Consider the following 19,032-nt stretch of genomic DNA (forward strand, 5'->3'; position numbering starts at 1 on the left):
ACCAATCGCCTCACAGGTAGCTCGGTTCTGGAAGAGGACAGGTGGGTGTCCTCCCTGCCCATCATAGATCCTGGCTACGCCCATATAAATTACATTGTCATTAAGTTATTCCACCCCACTCACGTCAATTTAAATGAAATGCCATGCAAATGGGATGGAAATTTAATCAAGTATGGACAATTTGCAAACTGATCGTGTTCACTGGATTGATTTCCATTCTGAACATGGAATTGATAAGCAAGCATTGGCAGTTTCTGTTCCCTACTGGAATTATCTGGCATCCCGACATCCAGACTACCTGTTTATATAGTGTTCATCCCAACTTGCTTCCACAGGGGTTAAACTATGTCCAGGCTTTATTAAGTATTATATTGGATTTGTTTCCAGAGCAATTACAGTGGTACCTCGGGTTAAGAACTTAATTCGTTTTGGAGGTCCATTCTTAACTTGAAACTGTTCTTAACCTGAGGTACCACTTTAGCTAATGGGGCCTCCTGCTGCCACCGTGCGATTTCTGTTCTCATCCGGAAGCAAAGCTCTTAACCCGAGGTACTATTTCTGGGTTAGCGGAGTCTGTAACCTGAAGCGTCTGTAACCTGAAGCATCTGTAACCCAAGGTACTACTGTATATGACCATGAGCATTCATCCTGATTTGATTGTATATGCCTCCCCATTAATCATTCATTCCTCCTGCACTTTTCAATGAATTTATCGTCACTTTCCTAACTGTGAAAAATCATTAAATGGGGGGGGGGGATTTGTTGAGCTTGGGCAAATGAGTACTTAAATTCCCCTGACACCATTTTCTTTCCGCAAACATAAATTCCCAGCCTGTGCTTGAACTTGTAAACCCTCAGAGAGCTACAAATCCCAGAATTCTCTGGGAAGAGAGATTCCTTGTTAAACCACTCTGGAAATTGTAGCTCTGTGGGGTGGGGGGCGGAGAGAGGAGTCTCCTAACAGCTCTCTGCACCCTTAACAAACTACAGTTCCCATGATTCTTTGGGGGAGGCCATGACTGTTCAAAGTGGTATGATACCGCTTTAAATATCTCATGCAGATGGGGCCTAAAACTGTTTATCCTCTTCTCCCTCCCGTATTACTTCAGCAATTTAAGAGTAATTATTCTGAAATGAGAAGCCCCTTCGACACCCTCTCAAAATATCCAGCGTTTGTTTTTAAATTAAGTAACTGCTTGCAGCAGTCGTTGTGTTATTGATGGATGTTGGGAGGAGAAGTGCCCTCTGTTGAAAACCCGCTTGAATCTAATTTGGGAGAGAAAAGCTTTGTCATACTCATCTCCCTGTGACTTATGTGTTCAGAGTTGACTTTATTCCCCCCCAATCTTATTAAGAACCTATTACACAATGAACAGGGCTGCAGAGGATGTAAGGTTAGGGGAGAGCCAAGCTTTATTGCTGACTGAGGAGGTATATACACAAAGGACAGAAAGAGGGAGAAGAAACCAAATGGACATAAATCATCCGGCTTGTCACCAATAAGTCCAAAAACCCTCCGAGAGTTATTTATTTTGCTGTCTCCCTTCAGCACAGAATCCAAATGATCATGGAGCCCAACAGCAGAAATGGAACTGGTGACTCACATGGTCTTGATCTGAGCATGTGCATGACCAAAAGCCAGCAAAAACTTATCTTCTTGCTTACGTTGCTCTAAAAATCATCAGCTACACTGTTGGCGCTGTATAAACCGTAGCAATAACATCATTCGCCAGCCATATTCCTATTAGACTAGACAGGTAAAAGTTAAAGGGACCCGTGACCATTAGGTCATCTCGCTTTATTGGCCAAGGGATCTGGCATACAGCTTCCAGGTCATGTGGCCAGCATGGCTAAGCTGCTTCTGGTGAACCAGAGCAGCACACGGAAACGCCGTTTTCCTTCCCGCCAGAGCGGTACCTATTTATCTACTTGCACTTTGACGTGCTTTCGAACTGCTAGGTTGGCAGGAGCAGGGACCAAGCCACGGGAGCTCACCCCGTTGCGGGGATCCGAACCACCGACCTTCTGATCGGCAAGTCCTAGGCTCTGTGGTTTAACCCACAGCGCCATCCGCGTCCCAAGCCTAGACAGAGATGCAGCCTATTCTAGGCTCGGCTCACCTTGGTTTCCCTTTGTTTTCTTTAATAGCTTTAAAAGGAAAGGAAAGAAATCTGATTGTAAAAGGTGAAAAAACCGGGACAATTTTTTAAAAAAAGAATAAAGAAAACTCTGGATGACCATGGCTTTTCTCAGATGTTAATAATAATAATAATAATAATAATAATAATAATAATAATAATAATACTGAACAGCCAATATGATGTTAATGCTTCTGTCAAAAGCGGAAAGAGTGCCTTCCTGTCAATTACAAGAGGGACAGCTGGAGCCTCTCCTCTCACTGTCAGAATGTGGACATATTGCATGTCAGGGGGAAGGTAACAAATGTGGCAGGGCAGCATCCCCATCTGTCACCAACAGAGACATTGCAGAAACAAAGGTCCAGGCTTTCCCGGGGAAAAGAGGCCTGATCCAGAGTCTGACTTCAGCTCGACTTTTTCAAAACACGGCTCACCTCGTTTGCAGCAACATGGACGTATTCAGGGCTTGCTTCGGAGGGCGATGGGGTCAGGCATTTGCTCACGGCCCTGGGGCCACAAAAGGGCTCCCTGCCCTACCCTGGCTGCCCCTCTAATTTTGCATACAGAATCCAAATCCAGGGGGTCAGCCACTGGTGTTGCCAACTGTTATGTACTGAGTTGAATAGGATCCAAAATGCAGCAGTCTGATTGGTCCTAGAGCAATAGGATTCAGAATGCAGCAGTCTGATTGGTCCTAGAACAATAGGATTCAGAATGTAGCAGTCTGATTGGTCCTAGAAGAATAGGATCCAGAATGCAGCAGTCTGATTGGCCCTAGAACACTAGGATTCAGAATGTAGCAATCTGATTGGTCCTAGAACAATAGGATTCAGAATGCAGCAGTCTGATTGGCCCTAGAACACTAGGATTCAGAATGCAGCAGTCTGTTTGGTCCTAGAAGAATAGGATCCAGTATGCAGCAGTCTGATTGGTCCACAGAAGCCACCCAATCCAGCTCCAGGTGGAAGTGAATCCACAGCCTGATTGGCCTACAGGAGAATTCCGGAATTAGCCAATCACGTGGGGCCCATTGTGTAAATAATGTATATAAAGCAGACATTCTGGGGGAACTTCCATTCCTCCTCACCACTATGAGCTGAATAAAGAGCATGAAATCCACTCTCGACTCCGAGTATATTTCACCAACATTTGTATTTCCTGGCTCCGTACAATGCAAAGTTGGGCAGCTCATAATGTTTGCCACAAATGCAGGGTGAGGATTTGACCCTAAAAGTTGTTCTTTGGTTTGAGGTTCTCCTTCCTTGCCTCCCTTCACCCTGCCTGCCCACCTCCAAATCCCTCTTCCCATATCTTAGAATAGAGGGATATCTCCCTCTTCCCCCATCTGCTGTTGCTTGGCATGCTGCTGCGAATATAAAATGGGAGCAGGGAAGACATTATATTTATTTATTTATTTATTTATTTATTTATACCCCGCCCATCTGGCTGGGTTTCCCCAGCCACTCTGGGCAGCTTCCAACAGAATATTAAAATACAATAGTCTATTAAACATTAAAAGCTTCCCTAAACAGGGCTGCCTTCAGATGTCTTCTAAAAGTCTGGTAGTTGTTTTTCTCTTTGACTTCTGATGGGAGGGTGTTCCCCAGGGCGGGTGCCACTACCGAGAAGGCCCTCTGCCTGGTTCTCTCTAACTTGGTTTCTCGCAGCGAGGGAACAGCCAGAAGGCCCACAGCACTGGACCTCAGAGCTCAGAATAAACCATTTTATGTTATGTTAACATATTTCAGTTTTTCTAAGCCTTCGGTTTTCCTACTTACCACTATGGGGAACATTTGGCCCTACTGATGTTCCTGGAGTCCCAGCCCCATGGCCAAGGTATGGGACATAGGAGCCAACTCCTAGGGGCCAATGGGGCTTCATCCACCCCCCATAAAATATTTGAAGGGGCTGCCAAAGTTGATGGGCATTGCCATTCAAATGGTGTGCATGCACCGCATCATGTGATCAATTATGTAGGACGGGTCTTAGCTGCCCCCCCCATATTGTATTCCAGTTGGCACCCCTGGTATGGTATGATGGGAGATATAGTGCAACAACATCTGGCGGGCCAAAGGTTCCTCACCTCTGGCTAATGTCCATTGACAAAATTTCCCTATATAAATGGTCTAATCCAGAGCTGGGCAGCTTGCAGCCTCCACATTTTGCTCCATAACTTTCTTATGTTGTTGGGCTCCAGCTCCCATCAGCCCCAGCCAGCATGGTGAAGGTGAGGGATTATGGGACTTGTAGTCTACAAAACAACTGGAAGGCCACAGATGCCTCCCACCTTGCCTGACCTCCGGTAACCTCCTTGATTTATGGCTTTCTCCCTCCCTCCATGTGTCTATTTAGTTCAATTTCTTTAATGTCTCTCCTAAAGGCACAAGGCAGGGTACCAAAACTTTAAAAAGAAAACAAAAATAATAATCATTTAAAAATGTTCATGCATTGTTCAAATGAAAGAAGAGCCACGAGACAAATATCTAATTGGTACAATAAAAAAGGAAGGCTACCAAAAGGCACCATTGAGGCTATGACATGCCATGGGCAGAACCCTGAGTGCATGGAAAGGCATTCCTCACTGTGAGTCTATAAGCCCTTCACCTTTCACCATTGACTCTCAGCTGGGTGTGGATTGTGTTTGGAGCGTCACACAGAGATATGCAGAGACCTGCTCCTCTTAGGTATATAACATTGTGCTTGACTCATCTCTGAGTCAAGCTATCCAGCCTCCTGAGATGCTGGTGTCAGCACTGGATTGTTAGGCAGACAAAGTTGATCCAGACTTGTCTCACTGCAGAATCAAGGCCAGGTGTTGCCAGGGAGCTCTGGATGGCTAGATGGAGATGCAAAGCCTGGACCACGCAATCACAAATATATTTTTTGTTTAGTCGTTTAGTCTTGTCTGACTCTTTGTGACCCCATGGACCAGAGCACGCCAGGCACTCCTGTCTTCCACTGCCTCCCACAGGTTGGTCAAACTCATGCTGGTAGCTTCAACAACACTGTCCAACCATCTCATCCTCTGTCGTACCCTTCTCCTTGTGCCCTCCATCTTTCCCAACATCAGGGTCTTTTCCAAGGAGTCTTCTCTTCTCATGATGTGGCCAAAGTATTGGAGCCTCAGCTTCAGGATCTGTCCTTCCAGTGAGCACTCAGGGCTGATTTCCTTCAGAATGGAGAGGTTTGATCTTCTTGCAATCCATGGGACTCTCAAGAGTCTCCTCCAGCACCATAATTCAAAAGCATCAATTTTTCTGCAATCAGCCTTCTTTATGGTCCAGCTCTCACTTCCATACATCACTACTGGGAAAACCATAGCTTTAAATATACAGAGCTTTGTTGGCAAGGTGATGTCTCTGCTTTTTAAGATGCAGTCTAGGTTTGTCATCACTTTTCTCCCAAGAAGAAGGCGTCTTTTAATTTCATGACTTCTGCCACCATCTGCAGTGATCATGGAGCCCAAGAAAGTAAAATCTCTCTGCCTCCATTTCTTCCCCTTCTATTTGCCAGGAGGTGATGGGACCAGTGGCCACAATCTTCATTTTTTTGATGTTGAGTTTCAGACCACATTTTGCGCTCTCTTCTTTCACCATCATTAAAAGGTTGTTTAATTCCTCCTCACTTTCTGCCATCAAGGTTGTGTCACCTGCATATCTGAGGTTGTTGATATTTCTTCCAGCAATCTTAATTCCGGCTTGGGATTCATCCAGCCTAGCGTTTCGCATGATGAAGTAAGCAGCAATTACTTGGCAACAGGGTAGCAGCTGCAATGCCAGGGTTGTTGGGCAGGGCAGGTCATTCTCATTGCCTTCTCCTCTTTGGTGCCTCAATGCAAGCAGCAGGTGACCTTTCTCTCTTTCTTCTATTTATTTTTATCGGGATATTGGGATGGTAGACAAGCCTATCATTACCAGAAGGGGACAGTGACAATGGTAGGGCCCTTCCAAAGAGCAGCCACTGTCACAGTTTCCCATAATGCCCTGCAGCATTGCGCCAGGGGATTGCGGGCAATTCAAATGGCAGTTACCCAGCACTCATTGGAAGAGTCCCAGAAAAGCGAGGTCAGTGCAGTCGTGTCAGCAGCTGTGGGATGATGGTCACTGGCCAAGGATACCACCTGCCAACACTGGGCTTGTCTGTACTGGATGAGTACAGCTGGGGTGGAGGAGACCCCTATGCACACACACACACACACACACACACACACCAAGTACAACTCGCAGACTAGTTTAACAGCCAATCACTCTGCACAGGGAACTCTGAGAACTGTTGCTATGTTAGGAGAATAGGGGTCGCTGAACAACTCTCAGCATCCTTCACAAACTACATCTCCCAGAATTCTTTGGGGAAAGAATCCATGGATGTTTAAAGTAGTATCATAGTGCTTTAAATGTATGGTACAAATGCATAGCCTCCAATATTTCTTAGATGACCCCAACTAAAGAATCGTGGCAAGAAAAATTGATGGATTATGCAGAATTGGCAAAACTGACACATAAGCTACCGGACAAGGATAACTGTGACTTTAAAGATGAATGGGAACCCTTTACAAAGTATTTGAAGATGCAACAAAGTGAACTGGACTCCTTGGCTGGCTTTGAATAAACATTCACGAACTTTTTATTGATAATAATCAGCTAAATAGTTTGAGGATCTATACAACTGTGTAACATGCAGAAAACAGCATTCTTAGAGAAATCAAAGACTGGAACTGAGGGAAGCTGGGGGGGGCGGTTCGTGTGGGAGGGTGGGGGAGGGAGGAAAAATGGGGGGGAATAAGGATGATATGTTTCTGGATAATATGTTTTGTTTTAATTTTGAATTTAAAACGTTTTAAAAAACCATAATATTTCTTCGATGAAAATAGGGATGTCCTATTCCATCATCATCATCATTTTATAATTTATACTCCACACATCTTACTGTGTTGCCCCAGTCACTCTGGATGGCTTCCAACATATATGTAAACATAATAAAACTTCAAGCATTAAAAAACCTCCCTATCCAGGGCTGCCTTCAGATGTCTTCTAAAGGTTGTACTCCTTCGTTCGGGGGGGGGGGTGTCTCCTAACTCCACATCATCCAACATTTCACCAGTGAAAACAGGAAAAGTCGGATATCCCAGGATCAAATCAGAAACTGGGACGACTTCTGAAAATCCAGGACTGCCCATCGAAAATAGGGGCACTTGGAGTGTCTGCAAAGGTGGTCAGAAAGTGGATGAACCCATTTAGCTGCGCATAGTGCTGAGATCCAGCCCCTAACAGATTAATATGGTGGTCAATGGGGGGGTGACCTTGCCCACCTTGATTTATATCATCCTTTAACGGGTGGCGCTGTGGGTTAAAGCCTCAGTGCCTAGGGCTTGCTGATTGAAAGGTCAGCGGTTCGAATCCCCGCGGCGGGGTGCGCTCCCGCTGTTCGGTCCCAGCGCCTGCCAACCTAGCAGTTCGAAAGCACCCCCGGGTGCAAGTAGATAAATAGGGACCGCTTACTAGCGGGAAGGTAAACGGCGTTTCCGTGTGCGGCTCTGGCTCGCCAGAGCAGCAATGTCACGCTGGCCACGTGACCCAGAAGTGTCTTCGGACAGCGCTGGCCCTTGGCCTCTTTGAGTGAGATGGGCGCACAACCCTAGAGTCTGTCAAGACTGGCCCGTACGGGCAGGGGTACCTTTACCTTTTAACCCTGATAGCAAGTGGTGAAGAATTTGCTATTCCCTGAACCCACACCTCAGTCCACAGGCAGGACTGACCGTTGTGTAGCCTTCCGATCTTTTACCATTCCCCATTCAAATCTACAAACTAAATGAACATTTTAAAGGAGAGAAAGATTGGGAACGGTTCCTCTCCCCAACCCCCCGCCGCCCCCTGTTTTCAATTACATCAGCTATCTCATGCTCATTAGGAAGACAGTCCCATATTCATTAAGTGCATAAACTAACTTTCCAGCAAGAAGGGGGATTGGGTGAAGAGGGTTAATGATTTAATTTTCTTCATTTCAGAGAATTACATCTCTTGTCCTGGGGCATTATGCCTGTAAATGCAGACAAAGTGCCATTTCAGACTCCATTTGCGGTGCTAATTTGGCAGAAGCGTGAGGGTGCCTGGGTAAAATGTGGTAGGCCTCTCGGCGCCACCATTTTGTTCAGAAGTTTTCTGCTTCTCCCCACAAACTTTGTACCTTGTTCATGTCACATGACAGAACACTCTTTGTGCTCCACAGAAACACTAGGTGGCCATTATTATTATTATTATTATTATTATTATTATTATTATTATTATTATTATTTGTTATGTACTGAGTTGAATAGGATCCAAACTGCAGCAGTCTGATTGGTCCTAGAACAATAGGATCCAAATTGCAGCAGTCTGATTGGTCCTAGAACAATAGGATTCAGAATGCAGCAGTCGGATTGGTCCTAGTACAATGCAGCAGTATGATTGGTTGGCAGGAACCAACCAATCATGCTCCAGATATAAGTGAATCCACAACCTGATTGGCTTACAGTAGAATTCCAGAATTAGCCAATCATGTGCGGCCCATTGTGTAAATAATGTATATAAAGCAGATATTCATTCATTCCTCCTCACCACTATGAGCTGAATAAAGAGCATGAAATCACTTTGCGACTCTGAGTATATTTCATTATTATTATTATTATTATTATTTTGTTTGTTTATACACCTCCCATCTGACTGGGTTTCCCCAGTCACCCTGGGTGGCTCCCAACAGAATTGATGATGATGATGATGATGATGATGCGATAAAACATCAGACATTAAATATTTCCTAAACAGGGCTGCCTTCAGATGTCTTCAAAAAGTAAGATAGTTGTTTATTTCCTTGACATCGGATGGGAGGGCATTCCACAGGTGGGCACCACTACCAATAACAAGAACAACAACAACAACAATTTATTATTTATACCCCGCCCATCTGGCTGGGGAAACCCAGCCACTCTGGGCAGCTCCCAACAAAATATTAAAATACAGTAATCCAGCAAACATTAAAAGCTTCCCTAAACAGGGCTGCCTTCAGATGTCTTCTAAAAGTCTGATAGTTGTTTTTCTCTTTGACATCTGATGGGAGGGCGTTCCACAGGGCAGGTGCCACTACCAAGAAGGCCCTCTGCCTGATTCCCTGTAACTTGGCCCTTGGCACTAGACCTCAGTGTCTGGGCAGAATGATGGGGGTGTAGACGCTCCTTCAGGTATACTGGACTGAGGCCGTTTAGGTCTTTAAAGGTCAGCACCAACACTTTGAATTGTGCTCAGAAACGTACTGGGAACCAATGTAGGTCTTTCAAGGCCCACTGCTTCAGTTTAAACACTCTTATGAGCATATGTCATACCCTCCAAGGGTCCCTGTTTTCCAGAATTGCAAAAGCCACCCCTGCTTCTGATTTGATCTTGCCATGTCCCTAGGCCTATTTCCCCTGCCAGCCCTGCCAGCACCGAGCTCAGGGAGGAGAATGAGCTGGCGTTTGTCCGGACGATGGCAACAGCGTCTGCAAGAGAGCGTCCTGTTGCCTCTCCATGGCCATCGCAACCAGGTTCCTCCATTCTGGCAGCTTGTAGTGGCTGCTGGAGAGCAAGCAAGGAGGAGGAGGAGGACAGCTTGCCCCCATTTACTCATGGGTTACGTTGTGAGGCCCCATGCACATCAGTGAAATCACATACTTTGGAAACACAATTGGAAAAGCCTACAAATGCCCCACGTCGCCCACTTTCTGTGCTGTTCTTGTGACATTTGCGGTCACTTCCAGGTTCGCCACAATTCACGTGTACGCAGTTGCGCACAAATTGAACGTGTGTTGTTAATGGAGAAATCTGAGGGCTCCCTTGGACAAAAAACAAGGACACCAGCCAGGAATATCAGAGCAAAACAGCAGCCAGTAGGCTTGTCGCGACAGGACTCCCACCTGCCACAAGGTGAAACAAGATGGAAGGCCCGTACAAAAGAGAATCCAAACTTTTATTAGCTGCTAATCCCCATGTTAGGTAAAGGTAAAGGGACCCCTGACCATTAGGTCCAGTCATGACCGACTCTGGGGTTGCAGCGCTCATCTCGCTTTATTGGCCGAGGGAGACGGAGTACAGCTTCCAGGTCATGTGGCCAGCATGACTAAGCCGCTTCTGGGTAACCAGAGCAGCGCATGGAAACGCCGTTTACCTTCCCACCAGAGCGGTACCTATTTATCTACTTGCACTTTGACGTGCTTTGAACTGCTAGGTTGGCAGGAGCAGGAACCGATCAATTGGAGCTCACCCCGTCACGGGGATTCGAACCGCCGACCTTCTGATCGGCAAGTCCTGGGCTCTGTGGTTTAACCCACAGCACCACCTGCGTCCCAATCCCCATGTTACACCCCCCAAACTACATCACTAATACATCATGATTACATCATGAAAGGAGATGTCTGGTGGCAGTAATCTGAACATCCTGGACCCTGCCCCATGCCTCCCCTTGCCCTCCACCGAACACCCATCAAGTGTAACAAAAGAGATATTTACATTTCCCTGTTTCCCAGCCAAGTTAATCACACCCTTTTGGTTTGTTATTTCTGGAATGGCTACCTGTATGGCACTCAGGTATCAGGACGCCAGGGATTATCACTCAGGCAGAGGGGCTGCTGAGTAGCTGAGCTCACATGTCTATATGAATTTCTGAAGTCTTCCTAGTGAGCCAGTACACAGATACATTTATCAGTGAATTGTTACATTTGGTATTCTGCAGCAGAGACCCTTTGAATAGATAGGAAGGAACTGTGATGAAGTGTTTTGTGGGGACAAATCACAAAAGTCACAAAAGTGATTGTGCTGATCATGCATGTGCATGATATCTGCTGGAGGGGCAACCCCCCTCCCAACCAATATATAAATTCCTGCAACAGTATAAATTGGGGGACCAAACTGAGAGAGGCAGTGGAAGACAGGAGTGCCTGGTGTGCTCTGGTCCATGGGGTCACGAAGAGTCGGACACGACTAAACAACAACAAAAATGGGGGGAGGGATTCTTATACTAAAAAAATAGAAAAATGAGAACTGCAATGAACCAAGTATGGGCAATGAGTCCGACAAATCATCACCTGAAATGGTACCCAGAATCGAACAGCATCCCTCCTAGAGACCAAAGTGAGGAAAGACTGTTCAATCTGGAGAGCTGGTTTTTGCAGCAATTAAGTTGCCATACTACAGGTAGCAGTTGGGCCAGAACACTTGCCCTTCTATGTGCAATTACTATAATTAATGTGCATTTTTTAAAAAAACCAGTTACCCTTTCCTTTTTCCATTTCTCTCTTCTAACTGAGTTCTCTTCTTTCAAAAAAAATTGGTTTAGGCTTAGTTGGGGGAAAATATTGATGACAGGCCTTAGCACTAGCAAAGATGTTGCCTTCTTATTAAATTGCTAATAACATTTCAAGTGCTTGTTTCTTCACTTTTCATCATTGTAGAGAAGAAGGAATAGAGCAGCGCAGTGGGCCAAAGTGATATTTGAGTGCTGATCTCTCTCTCTCTCTCTTAATTGCATGTTTTTTCTACTTCCATTTATTTTTGTAATCCCAAAGCTTGATTCTGACCACATAGAACAACTTCAAAGGGCAGTCTTTTAAAGATAGATGCTGCTAGAAGATAGATTTGGGGAAAGGGGAGCTTTTTATTATTATTATTTGATATGTTTGAGTCATTTATGCTAAATCAGTCATGAGCTTTTAATGAAAACTGTATAGTTGCCAAAAAATGGGTGGGCAGCGTAGTGTCTTCCTCGCCCATACAGGCTGTTGTCTTCCCTCGTTTTCCCCCCTCTTCAGGCTGACGCACACTTTATCCCTTAAAAATATAGTTGAAATCCCACCCTTAGAATTAGAGATAGATCATCATCTATCATCTACACGCTTCATTACTCTTAGACCTGTGAATGTTTTCATACAGCAAGACTGGGAAAGGGCCACATTCCATACTGGACAAGTTCCTGAGGTCCACATGCAAATATTGGGCGGGGCCTAAGGAAAAAGTGGGCAGAGCAAAAAATATACATTTACTTTTGTGCAGTAGGCTCATTTCTACACAAGCACGCACAAACCTCTCTATCCTCTATCCTGTCAAGCAAGAGTTGAAGCAGGCATCCCCAGACTCGGCCCTCCAGATATTTTGGGACTACAACTCCCATCATCCATAGCTAACAGGACCAGTGGTCAGGGATGATGGGAATTGTAGCCCCAAAACATCTGGAGGGCTGAGTTTGGGGATGCCTGAGTTGAAGGACACATTCAAGGAGGGAGTGCAACAAGGCTGGGAGGCGATGTGGCTGGGTGTGTTGTGGTCTGGGAAGCGTCCTGAGGACCAGATAGATAAACCTGCGGGGACACATTTGAGTCTCGGGCAAGAGATTCCCTGTCATAAAGACTGCCATCTCCCACCACTGCACACAGAAAAGGTGATATCAAAAAATAACTGAGGTATATGCACCCCAAAACCCAACATTGTCTGATTCACCCCAAACTGGTAAGGCAATCCTTCAATGTCACAAAGGCTTGAAGAGGGATGGTCCTGGGATGGTTTGGAGCAGTGGAGGACCAGGAAAAGGAATGAACCCAAATAATCCATAGCCTTCCCAAATAATAATAATAATAATAATAATAATAATAATAATAATAACAATAATAATAATAATACAGTGGTACCTCAGGTTAAGTACTTAATTCATTCCGGAGGTCCGTTCTTAACCTGAAACTGTTCTTAACCTGAAGCACCATTTTAGCTAATGGGGCCTCCTGCTGCTGCTACCGCACCGCCGGAGCACAATTTCTGTTCTCATCCTGAAGCAGAGTTCTTAACCTGAGGTAATATTTCTGGGTTAGCGGAGTCTGTAACCTGAAGTGCATGTAACCTGAAGCGTATGTAACCCGAGGTACCACTGTAGTAATAATAATACCTTTATTGTTAATGTACAACCTGTGTACAATGAAATTAACCGTGCCTCCCTCCCTCATTGCACTCTGTGTGCTTGTCACACAACACACCAACCCCGAAAGTCAATTGCGCTATATTATTTTCCGTTCAGCAGCCTGGCAGCCCACAGATAGAAACTGTTTCTTAGCCTGTTGGTATGACTGATTATACTTCTATATCTCCTGCCCGAAGGTAGCAGATTAAAGAGGTGCTGGCCAGGGTGTGAATCGTCCCTGAGAATTTTTCTCGCTATCCTAAGGCAACGATCCCTTGCAATGTCATCTAGCGGGCTCAAGGGACAGCTCATGATATCATGTGCTGTGTTCACCACCCTCTGTAAAGACTTTCTGTCCATGGCTGTCAAGCCAACATACCACACTGTGTTACAATATGAGAGGACACTTTCTATCGTGGCCCGGAGAAGGAGGTCATCCATTGTTGTTTAACATAGTTCTTTTGCAAGAACCTGAGAAAATGGAGTTTCTGCTGGGCCTTCCTAACCACCTGAGTTACCGTATTTTTCGCACTACAAGACGCACTTTCCCCCTCCTAAAAAGTAAGGGAAAATGTGTGTGCGTCTTATGGAGTGAGTGCAGGCTGCACGGCTAAGCCAGAACAGGGAGAGGGAGCGCTGCGCAGCGCTCCGTCTCGCTGTTCTAGCTTCAGGGTTAGCGGCGCAAACCTCTGCAGGGCAGTGGGGTGCCTTCATCCCGCTGCCCTGCGGAGGCTTCGCAGGCTGTCCCAGAAGCCTCCGCAGGGCACGGGGATGAAGGCTCCCCGTGCCCTGTGGAGGCTTCGCATGAAGCTAGAACAGCTAGAGGGAGCACTGCGCAGCGCTCCCTTTAGCTATTCTGGCTTTTGGATGGCCCTGCGAAGCCTCCGCAGGGCACGGGGATGAAGGCTCCCCGTGCCCTGCGGAGGCTCCGTGCAAAGCTAGACCAGCTATCCCAGCGGCTATCCCAGAAGCCAGAACAGCAAGAGGCTATCCCAGAAGCCAGATCCCTCTTGCTGTTCTTTTTTTTTTTTCTTGTTTCCTCACCCCCAAAACTAGGTGCGTCCTATCGTCTGGTGCGTCCTATAGAGCAAAAAATACGGTATATTGTTTTTCCAAGTGAGGTCTTCACTAAGGTAAACTCCCAGGAATTTGAAGGAAGAGACTCTGAGCATGCCACCATAACTGGTAGCTGGAAGTGCAGCTCAGTTGCACTTCTTTCCCACCAATTGAAATATATATATATATATTCAATGAAAGCTGCTCACCCCTCCCACCCTGGTATCAAGAGCCTAGCAAGGTATCAAAAGCCTAGAAGAGCCCCCATTGGACTCCCTCCAACCCCCAGCCAAATCAAGTTACTGCAAACATTTTTCTAAATTTCACCACGACTCTGTTGCTATCTATTTCTAACTCCTGCTACATGCCAACTGTTTGATACTGTCAAATATTGACTGCTCCATGTCAGATCCTGTCTGTTGCTGCATGGCAGCTGTCAGAGGCTATCAAGTTGCAACTGCTACTTGTCAGATGCTGTCAAAAACTGATGGCGACTGCAGGTCTGCTGTCAAATATTATCAAATGATGACTGCCACGTGTCAGATCAAATGCAGATACAGGATGCCCAGTGTTCTCCGAAGCGTCTGAGAATATCTGCATGCCCAGAGAATTTTCAGAAAATGTTCACCATCAAAGTTCTCAGTGAAGTCGAGATGTTCTTTGGCCCCTGTTCTTGCTTTGACTCTCCTCGCTTCTCAGCCCTGACTGCGCCTGTGTTGTCTCTCAACCTGCTTATTTGGACTTCCTATAAAGTACTGACCTCTGCTTGTCTCCTTGGCCATAAATCTGGTTACTTCCTTGACAAAATAAAAAATTCCTTCCAGTAGCACCTTAGAGCCCAACTAAGAGAGCCAGTGTGGTGTAGTGGTTAAGAGCGGTAGTCACGTAATCTGGGTAACCGGGTTCGCGTCTCCGCTCCTCCACATGCAGCTGCTGGGTGACCTTGGGCCAGTCACAGTCTCTCAGCCCCACTCACCTCACAGAGTGTTTGTTGTGGGGGAGGAAGGGAAAGGAGAATGTTAGCCGCTTTGAGACTCCTTAAAGGGAGTGAAAGGCGGGATATCAAATCCAAACTCTTCTCTTCTTCTTCTAAGTTTGTTATTGGTATGAGCTTTCGTGTGCATGCACACTTCTTCAGATACACAGTGTGCATGCACACGAAAGCTCATACCAATGACAAACTTAGTTGGGCTCTAAGGTGCTACTGGAAAGAATTTTTTTATTTTGTTTTGACTATGGCAGACCAACACAGCTACCTACCTATATCTACTCCCTTGACAGTATGTCTGCACTTTCTCTGTACCTCTGGGACCCCAAACAGTGTGATTTCATAGTATAGGTTTGGACCACACTCAGTCCTAGGGGCCGAATGCTGCCCTACAGCCCTTGGGATTCTCAGTAGGCCACGCCTGTTCCTTGAGGCACACCCCTCACTGGTCCTACCCTATACCTTGGGGTCCCCCAAGCTGATGTCTATGGGTAACATGGGGCCTGCAAAAGTCTTCACTTGAGACCCCAGGCAGGGCCCCCAGATCCCTACCCTTCTTTCTTTTTTTAAAAAGAAGTCGCTAGCCCTCCTAGAAAGAAAGTTATGAAGCAAAATGTGCGGGCAACCTTCTAAGCGAATTCTGCAAAACAAGCTAATAAGTCAGAGCTATGATTGATAAGCGAGGCAATGGGACTCTCTGGTGTTCTAAAGGGCTTATATTTTCCTTTCCCCTTTTGCGTGCTTCTCCTGCTTTTGTCTTAGTTTCCAGTAGTCCTTGGGATCTTCATAGTTTGCCCTTTCTCATTTCCTAGCACCCTATGCATCTTTCCTATGGTGGGTTTCCCTGAGAGCAGATACTTCCCAGAAGTTATTTTCTGAAAACACTACTATACAGTAAGTATGGGTGGATTTCATAATACCCACACACACAAATGCAAAATGTGAATGCATAGCATGCCTTCTGCTGTGCTAGAGAAGTCCAGGCACTCATTAGGAATTTATTGTATAGTTTGTACAATGGTATACATGTCTCATTAGAAGTTACTCTCTCTGTGCTTAATCGGGTCCTCCCTTAAAGAGGGCATGTGTTGCGGTGAGACCTGGAAACCTAACCCTGTGTTGTAGGTGGGTACGTTTGGATAGCCACAACACCCGATTGATAGGTCCCTTGATGCAGGGTTCAGTCAGGCCAATGGGACACAGGCTAAACGGATCAAGGGACCTATATATACCTATGCACGTGACCCAGAGCTTCCTCCTTCAGTGCGTGCATCGGAACACCCGCCCACCTCTCCCTATATTTAGGGCTTGTGCACTTGACCTTGCTATGCCGTCGTGTGTCGTCTGTTGTTGGGACAGGGGCACAGCAGGAATTTTCCCCACTTGGCTGATTGGCTGATGCCATTTGGGTTTCGCCTGATGTGTAGCAAATCGTCACAACTTGTAAGGTTGCGGATAGGCTCTGGTTCAGGTGATAGGGATGGGAGAACGCTCTCGTCATCCCTATGTGAAGGGTATTCCATTAAAGGAATCCAGGGACTCAATGGTTTGGTCAACCCCTGAGAGGGGGTGCCCGTGCCTGAGTCCAGGGGGGCATTTGGGTGGTGGAGATAACCTGTTCCCAGCTTTCTGCCTATCCAGGTGTTCACCCTAGGCTGACCTATGCTGGTGCCCTGGGTCAGCGCTACTTGCATGGCAGGGAGCTGGTTGAACCAGAGCCTATGCAACCACTCACCTTCTGTAATCAATAAAGTTGTGGCCTAAATTCTGCCAAAAACCAAACCAAAATTTAAGTCAAGTGTGTCTGAATTTATTTAAGGGGGAGGTTTAATGGTCTAAACATGCAAATGGGAAAACCAGGAAGATGGGTACAGAATCACAGAACTGTAGAGTTTCCAAGGGTTATTACAGGTAAAGAGTTCCTGACAGACGGCAATCCAATGTCTGTTCTGAAACCTCCAATGAAGAAGAGTCAGCCACCGTCAGATGGTGGTGTGGTTGCTCGAGAGCAAACAGGCAAGACTCTGACCTGTCTTTTCCAGGGTTAATTCTTACTGCAAAACTACTTACAGTGAAGCGCGTCACAAGAAAGAAGATTCCACCTAAACATTAGGAAGAACTTCCTGACAGTAAGAGCTGTTCGACAGTGGAATTTGCTGCCAAGGAGTGTGGTGGAGTCTCCTTCTTTGGAGGTCTTTAAGCAGAGGCTTGACAACCATATGTCAGGAGTGCTCTGATGGTGTTTCCTGCTTGGCAGGGGGTTGGACTCGATGGCCCTTGTGGTCTCTTCCAACTCTATGATTCTATGATTCTATGATTCTATGATTCTAAGTTCATGTCTGGCTCAGTCACTTTCAGAATCCGGGAGTGGTCGGTCCTTGTACCTGCCCCAGCATAACAGTCGCTTGACCCCCAACCTTCTTCTCCCCTCCCTGCGCAGAAACCTACTGCACAGAGTGGTCGCTGGCAAACGGGTACTTCCCTCCTCTCCAGCTTGCTCAGGGTCAGTGTTGAGGCTCTCCCTAGCATCCCCTGGTCCCACCACCTCCTCCCCACTGGAGGTGGGGCTTTCCTCCTGGCCAGAGGAGGAGCTGCTTCGCAAGACTTTCGGAGGTTCCCTATAACACAACTGCCCTTCCACCTCTCGCCTCTGAGCTGATGGCAGTTCCCTGACAACCACCTTCTGAAATAATCTGTTCCACTGTAGTATTTGGTTTGAGTGGGGAGGAGCGGAAGAGAAAAATGTGCTTTTCTGGCAACTGGCCTAAAATCAAAACATGGAAAGAAGCAGAAGTCCCAAGAAAGGAAGGATACAAAAACTTTTGGAATATGCAGAAACGGCGAAACTTACCTGAAGAATAAGAAATCAAGATAACAAACTTTTTTATATAAAGGAATGGAAATGGTTTATTGAATCTTTTCAGGTAAATTGTAAACAGATAAGAACATTGGCAGGATTATTGTAATAACCTGCAGTTTTATAAGAGTAGATATTTAAAGTATCGTATTTTTCGCTCTATAAGACGCACCAGACCATAAGACGCACCTAGTTTTTGGAGGAGGAAAACAAGAAAAAAAATATTCTGAATCCCAAAAGCCAGAACAGCAAGAGGGATCGCTGTGCAGCGAAAGCAGCGATCCCTTTTGCTGTTCTGGCTTCTGGGATAGCTGCGCAGCCTGCACTCGCTCCATAAGACGCACACACATTTCCCCTTACTTTTTAGGAGGGAAAAAGTGAGTCTTATAGAGCAAAAAATACAGTTGATAAATAAATGAGTAAATTAACTGAATTTGGATATGCAGAAGATGTTAAAAATAATTTTAAGGAACCACAGAAAGAGGGGGAAGGAAGTCAAGTTTTGACTCGTTAAAATGACTGCAAAATTACTGAAATGTATAAAACTGAAAAGCATAAATAAAATTATTAAAAAGCAAAACAAACAAATCTCTAGCCACACCTCCTTTTCTGATGGGCTGGCAATCATACCTTGACTGTATGTATGTATAATTTCCCCTGAAATATATAACAACCCCCCCCCCCTACACACACACAGGCCAATACATGCTTATTAGCTGGGAGTGCATTTTGCTGAATTCAAAGTTGCTTACTGATCGCATAGGGTTCCACTGTTCACATTATACTTAATAGAGAAACTGCCCCCCAAAAAACGATTAATGCCAGGAATCTCATGCATTTCATAGAACTGTACCGTTGGAAAGGACCACGAGGGTCATCTATTCCAACCCCCTGCAATGCAGGAATATTTCACCCAATGTGGGGCTCGAGCCGGCAACCCTGAGATGAAGAAGTCTCGTGCTCTACCGACTGAGCTATCCCAGCTTCACTGGAAGGGGTGCAACCGATTCTGAACCAATTCCCGCTCTTCTTTCTTACCCAGG

Source organism: Podarcis tiliguerta, assembly GCF_965153285.1.
Source record: "Podarcis tiliguerta genome assembly, chromosome: 6".
NCBI classification, from domain to species: Eukaryota; Metazoa; Chordata; class Lepidosauria; order Squamata; family Lacertidae; genus Podarcis; species Podarcis tiliguerta.